We start from the raw sequence: 7,614 nt of genomic DNA, 5'->3' as shown, positions 1-7,614 counted from the left end.
GTGTCCCCCCCCCCCCATAATGATTAATGTATAGCTTCTCCGCACTCATCTCAGCGCCACAGCACAATCCATCTCCCCTGCTCGTTGCCTCCCCCTCCCCACCTTCTTTTTTTAATGAGAATTTTTTTTATTTTTTTTTTTTTCTGCAATGCTTTTCTGCGAGCGGGGCGGGGGTGGCTGTGAGTACTGGCAGGGTCTCCCTGCGATGGGCACATGAGGACCAGGCTGCGATGTAGCACACTTCCAGAGCAGAGACAAGGGCCTCATGCGACAGCCAGAGCTGAAAAATAGAAATTTAATGCAACCTCCTGGCTACTCCTTTTTCTGAAAGGCCGCGGCTCGCTGGCAGGTTTGCCCTCCCTGCTGTTGCCCACCGTCCAGCCCCCTCCTGATGGAGATAAGAGGAGCGGGAAGAGGGACGCCCCAGTCAACACCTTTCATCCGCCTCCTCGGGAAGGTGGTTTTTAAGCTGGACTAACCCAAATGACCCCAAACCTTTTCTGAACTGCCTGAAGGCTTTGGTGAGCAGCGCTGGGTTGACAGGGTTGGAAAGGGAAACCTTACTTCAAGTAACACTGTGGGTTTGTGTTAATTAGAGACTTGGTGGCTTTGGGAAAGGTCTTTTCCACGTGCAGCAAAAGGGAAACTGTCCATCCACCCCCGCCTAATGGGGATTCACACTCTAGGGCCGGGGGCTCGCTGGGCATGGGACTGTGAACCCCAAACCACAGACCGGCCCTGCTCGGGAGCCAAGGGTAAAACTGAGATGGTGGTGAGGCTTTGTACATGTGGTTCATAGTGGGAAAGGCAAAAAAAGGATTAGTAAGACCTAATGAGACATTTTAATGCCTGCACAGGCCCAGGCACTGGCTGCGGGGTGCTGCCTGGCAGGCTCTGGCACCGCTCAGTGGGCACTGGGCTGTCAGGTCTACCCAGGGGTACTCATCAAATAACGGCAGGAACCGTCAGCGTGGGGAGAGCCCCAGCTCCTGCTTCCTCCTGAGCAACCCCTCCTCCTCCTGCCCTGGGCACGTGGCAGCCGGCTGGAAGGCCTGTTCACCCAGCAGAACCTGCACAGCCCATGGGGATTTAATCTAATGCAGCAGCTGCCATTAGGGGCATTTTTCATCATAAGATCGCTCTGTGTAAGGTGCTCCTGGTACGTTTTCCTTGGTGAGCAAGATCCGATGCCATGGACTTCCCTGGTGCTGGATGCTCGCTTGTCAGGGATGCTTTAAAAATCTACCTTTCCATCTGGTAATGAAAACATGGAAGAATCATCACCTACCGCTCAGCGGCCGTTAAACCGAGTCGGGCAGCCCTGCACGATGCTCAGGGCAGGAGGTGAGACCAGAAGGATGGAGAGCCAGGCTGGCCATGCCTGGCCAGCACCACTTCAAAGTACTTCAAACCTACCTAGCTTTGGAGAATCAGCACAGACCCTCCGGTTTGTGCTTATCCTGGCTCCGGTTTAGCCTCCAAACACTTGCAAATGTTTGCAAATATAAATCAATGGGTTAATGCTTACCCCAAAATAGCAGTTTTCCTCTGAGAGCTTAAAGGCTCTACCTGCGCTGGAAGCTGCCAGAAGTGGATTGTCAAAAAATCCCTGGGAGGCTGCAAAAGGAATAAGGCAGAATCGGGTCTCTGTCAATATTTCCATTCTTAATAAACCAGATTTATAATATCCAAGGCCTCATGGAAGCTTTATCACTGAGTACATAACGGCCGCGCCATTAACCTGTGCTATCTATAGCTAAACTCATTACTTTATGAAGTACTTTGAGTTACCTTGGAGTACAAAAGGTGACATAACTAATCCTGGTCTGTGAAAACCATATTGATTGGAACGTAGCCACCAGGTAATGTGAGAAGCACGTGTCGCCCTCTGCAAAAATGCTCTTTGAGCGCTCGTTGCTCCACGCACCATAGAATCATAGAATCATAGAATGTTTTGGGTTGGAAGGGACCACTAGAGGTCATCGAGTCCAATACACAGCCCTTTGCAGCCCCACGCGCCATACCCAGCCCTTTGCAGCCCCACGCGCCATACCCAGCCCTTTGCAGCCCCACGCGCCATACCCAGCCCTTTGCAGCCCCACGCGCCATACCCAGCCCTTTGCAGCCCCACGCGCCATACCCAGCCCTTTGCAGCCCCACGCGCCATACCCAGCCCTTTGCAGCCCCACGCGCCATACCCAGCCCTTTGCAGCCCCACGCGCCATACCCAGCCCTTTGCAGCCCCACGCGCCATACCCAGCCCTTTGCAGCCCCACGCGCCATACCCAGCCCTTTGCAGCCCCACGCGCCATACCCAGCCCTTTGCAGCCCCACGCGCCATACCCAGCCCTTTGCAGCCCCACGCGCCATACCCAGCCCTTTGCAGCCCCACGCGCCATACCCAGCCCTTTGCAGCCCCACGCGCCATACCCAGCCCTTTGCAGCCCCACGCGCCATACCCAGCCCTTTGCAGCCCCACGCGCCATACCCAGCCCTTTGCAGCCCCACGCGCCATACCCAGCCCTTTGCAGCCCCACGCACCATACCCAGCTCTTTGCAGTGGGGGTTTTACAGCCCATAGCAGGGCTCTGGGGCACAGGGGAGCGGGGGTGTCTCATACCCCACACAGCTTTCCCCAGGCAGACGTATGAGGTGGGATAAAAACCAGAGCCAGACAACACTGATGATGTCTCGTGCTGATGAGACAGTGATGTTGGTGTCACGCAAGTGCTTTGGGTTTGGTCAAAGGCACTTTGCTGGTTGCTTAAAGCTATCCGATACGTTTTATACCTTACAGACACCTTGGTTTGCAGCCTGAGCTTTCCAGAGCGCACGCTGCCTTGGAAATGCCTGTGGTGAAGCTGCTAAGGCAGGCACCCATCACCCAACCACTACAGCAGGGGTATTGGTAAGTGCAAATTAGACCTAGAGCTATATACATTGATATGAAGACTCACTGACCTGTGCCTTCTAGCTGTCCCCCTGCTGAGGTCCCTGGCACCCAGCATGCAGGCCACCAAGCATTTATCATCATGAATCTCCTTTCACGTTGCGCCTTGAGAAGGACCAAGCACCTTGCTTTAATACAGCGCTATTGATCCTGAGAGCTTAAAACGATAACCAGCGTATCATCAGAATTCACAGTTTTCCAGGAACTGCAATTGAGTCGCTCTTACCATTTTGCAGAGAAAGAAATTCAGCACCTTGTTGAAAAGGCACACGAGGCCCTGGAGAGGATGCAGGAATCCAGCCCCGCAAGTGTCCCCAAGCCCCAGACCTTGGACAAAAAGCAAAGTATGTCAAGAAGGCAATACATCACATTACTACAGCACTGCATAAAACATTTAACTTTTGAGTACATTACCAAAGTGGTTGCTTTTGACATTACATTTGTGCCCTTGTAAAAGACATGCAGCCGAGAGTAAATACCCATCCCAGAACAACCAAACATGGCTGCAGCACGGCTCGGGGGACCTGGGACAAGGCTGACACGAAATCTGCATTACCTACCGCTCCAAGGAGGGGCCATCCCGGGTCTGCCAGCGCGAGACACCACCACCACCGTGTGCCGTGCACCATCACAGCCACCGAGCCCTGCCTGAGACACCCTCCTAAGTGCATCGGAGCAGGAAAACACGCTTGTACCAGAGACTTCTGCTATTTAAGTGCTTTTGATCAAAAGCATTTTATCATCTTCCCTGCCTTAATGCAAGGAAATGTGCAAATAGAAAGCCAGGCTTTACTGTAGGTGTTCAGCCCTCTGCAAGCAGGCAGCTCCTCGCTTCCAAAGCTTATAATAAATAGAAGAGGAACAATCTTTCCCTTGCTCAGAACGGTTCACTAAATATTTCACATCACAAACCACATGTTGGTTTTGCATGTGTCCTGCTTCAGTTCGCTGCTTGTTGTTACACTTGTGCAGAAGGGCCCCAGTGGCCCCGAGGCCATCGCGTGAGCAATGGGAGGGGGGAACCCGCTCAGCTGGCCATTTTGCAAAGAAAACACCATTTCAGCACAGCAACCTCCTCGCAAAAAATAAAATAAAAACCCCAAACAACCCTACAAAACCCACTTTTAAACAGATTTAGCAAAGAACGAAAGAAGTGGGACTTCAGATAAATTGGAAATTATGTCCAGCCGTTGGGGAAGCCCCTGGCCATGCCACCCCTCTGCAGATGGAAGCTCAGTTCCCATCATCTGGGCTCCCTCCTCCTTGGGAGAGGCTGCTGTAAACCTACAGATTTCAGCCCAGGCAGAAGAGGCTTTTTTTAAGAGAAATTCTCCATTTTGTCACCTAGGAACAACACAGATGAACAGCCGAAGGGCCAAGGCCAGGCTCAGGAATGTATCGGGGCAGGATCCTCAAGACTCACTTTTCTCAAAGCATCCTAATAAGCATGGCCGAACAATGCTGAGGCTCCTTTGCGGGCTGAGCATGGAGCAGAGGGCAACACTGGGTCATCTCCAGAAAGGAGATGTCTTTTTAGCAGAGTTTCTTAAGAAAAAGCAGCCTTGTTCTGCCTGCATCCCCTTCCCCTGCTTCCCTTCTGCTCCGCACAGATCGTTGAACTCGTTGTCAAGGAGCAGCCAAATTGGACAGAGCCAGAAAGATAATTAAGTTCCTGAACCTTTTGTGAGAAATAAGGGTCCAAAGGAGAGCTTTGTCAGCTCAGATGTTTCGTTCAAGGAGCAGATAAAACAGAATTTATATAGGCAAAAATAGCCTCCATGGCAGAGAGACCTTAAACCTGCCCCAAACAGGGATAAAACCTCCAAGAGGGCTTGCAGCCAGCTCCAAGGAACCACGAGGAACCCAACATCGCTTTGCATTGGCACTTGTGAAACAACTTGTTTCCTATGAGGTTATGTCCAGCATCCCACCAGGTGCGCAGAGCCCCGAGTCGCTGCCGGAGGAATAAGCCCCGATTTACCTGCGAGCGAGAGGCGGTGGTACGGGTCATCTGGAGGAGCAGTGCGTTGGACCCCGGGGAGAAGGGCTCGGTGGGACGGGGAACAGGGCAGGACCCAGCAAGGTCGGTCACGGCCGGGCGGCTCCTGCCCTCCCAGGGCATCCCCAAGCTATGAGGCTGTGGCCCAAGGTGTTTCAAATGCCTGAAAATCATCCCATGGGCTCCATCCTAGTTATTTATAGGAGCTTATTCTTGAAAGTTTCAGTGAGGATTGGAGCCCTGCTATGCTAAATCCTACACAAGCACATATTAACAAACCCCAGACAGGGCTTGCTTCTCAAGCTGTGCTTTAAACTCCACACAGAGGTGGCAAGTCGGAAGCAATCCTTCCCCGGGAACGTGCTGCAGCCCTCGAAATATTCATTGCCGACTGGGTCTCTTTTTTGTTGTGGGTTTAGATAACTCTTCTCAGAGCGAGTTCTGGCCTAGGCAGAGTGATGCCAAGGCACCCGAGGAAGACACTCAGCGGCTGATAACGTAATCTCTCTACCCAAGAAATGCAGTTTCCTGGAGAAGACAAAGCGGCCGGCGCGGGCTGGGTAATCCTGCACAGGCAGCGCGCGGCTGCCCGCTCCCGGGACAGCTTAACGCTGCGCCTTGCAGACAGAAGGTCTTTCAGACTGATTGCATTATAATTTAATCTATCCTTCAGCGTTTTTTTACCTCTCAAGATTGTTGTTATTTTGCACCTCAGCAGAAGTTCATGAGGAACAAAATGAGGTTGCAATCCTCTAGGGGAAGCTGGCGAGAGTCACAAATCCATCTTTGTGGAAACGGATTTAAGCTTAGGTCCAAATAATTAGTTCTTTACCCAGGCCTTAAGCTAAGGAGTCGGTGAGTTCATCTGCGGAGGCTGCAGAACTTCCTGGGAAGCTGCGTTACGCTCACATCTCTTTTGCACACCCATTTATAAAGCGGAGGTTCGGAGCAGGGCTGGCCTCAGCTCGCGGTCAGAAGCCACAGCACAGCGTGGGCAGGATGACACCCCCCCCCGGCTCTACACCAAAGCTCATTTGGATAAAAAGCTTTTTTTTCACCCTGCTTCTGCCTTCTCCAGGCAGCCTCGTGCTGCCATAGCATGGCGGGGGGGGGCGGTACCTGATGCCATCAGCTCATCGGTAAAAAGTCCAGCAAGGTGGGAGGAGGGAGGCTGCACCCATGGGGAGCTGGGGAGGTCCGACTGCCTTCCTGGAATCACATCTCTGCTTTGGAAACTCAGTGATGAATTAACGACATTTTTGGCACCCCTAATCAGAGACACAGCGAAGAAAATTCTTGTCGGTGCAAACAGCATGAAAGCCTTGGGAGACAGCAAGTGGAGTCATCCCTGTCCTCCCGTGAGTCGTTCCCTGCTCTCCCCCGGTGCCTGGCTAACCTCTTTGTGGAGGAGTCCACGATGCAGAGCTGCTATGGACCAGTGAAATGCTGGGCTTTAACTGGGCTTTAACTTACTGCCAACAGCATCTCCATTCCAGGCACAGCCAAAGCAAAGGCAGGGCTGAAGGATCCTCCAGGCTTCAGCTTTAGTAATGGCTATGTGCTCAGAAAAAGTTTGTTTTCATCATTGCTCTTCTCTATCACGACAGTGACTGAAGCTCTTCGGGGCAGGAGAGTGCTGTGAAAAGGTGCCAGGGAAGGAAAAGATGAAGGAAACCATCTTCTGAAGGTATGCAAAAGGGAGGAAATCAGCCCGAAAAACAAAAAGTTAGCTACATAAATTTCCCAAGCTCACAAGGCTCCCAAACCTCCCCTAGGCAAAAAATAAAAGGATAAAACCAGTCCCATTACACGGAGCCACTTAAAGCCTTTTGAAAGATAGCGGTGGTTCCTACCCGTCAGATGGCTGCTGCACGAGTGGGAATTCCCCCTTGCATTGACTGCAACTTGTTCCAGGAGCATCTGCTGAGGAATATCAGCTCGTAGGGCTTTCACCCCCACCGTACACATGATTTTCCCTCTACCCAGGGGCCTTGGCTTCTCAGGTGTTTCCTGTGCATGGGGAAGAGCTGGACCTGTACAAAACTCCTGCCATACCACACACACCCTCAGAGAACGCCTCATGTTGGCCCAACTTTAAGGCCAGCCCTTTGGTCTTGAGCATCAAGCCCTGTGTCATTGTGGAGGAGACATGGGCTGAATTTGTCTCTGCCCACCCCGAATCCCAGAGATCTCAGCCCCCCATAGCTCGGGAGCTGCTGCCACCCCCCAGTCATCACTCTTTGCACCCATGGGGACAACAGGCAAGTGGACTGGGCCACCTAAAAGCTTCCAATACCCCTTTTGCAGAGCACTCTGCTCCCTTCCCAGGCTCCAGCTGAGCCCATCCACTCCATCAACACAGCAGAAAAGTCATGAGAATCCAAAAGTCCCTCTTTCCTTCTCACCTTTCCTCAAATCCAGCCAGGACATGTCCCATCTGCACCCACAGCCCTGATCCCCCCCACAGAGCTTCTCTCAGAGATTTGCCAGAAGGGTGGAAGATAAATCCTTCAGCCTGCACACAACCCTTGCCAGGCTGCCAGGGAACATAAAACCATCATGCTCACCACATGGGGTCTCTTGTGAGCCACAGAGACCCAGCAAACTCAACCCATGCATCATCCCTCCTGCTCCCCATCCAATGGCCCAAACCCATCAGGAGACA

The sequence above is a fragment of the Egretta garzetta genome, unplaced genomic scaffold (assembly GCF_000687185.1).
Source record: "Egretta garzetta isolate BGI_Z169 unplaced genomic scaffold, ASM68718v1 scaffold158, whole genome shotgun sequence".
Classification (NCBI taxonomy): domain Eukaryota; kingdom Metazoa; phylum Chordata; class Aves; order Pelecaniformes; family Ardeidae; genus Egretta; species Egretta garzetta.
This window is presented reverse-complemented; position numbering follows the sequence as displayed.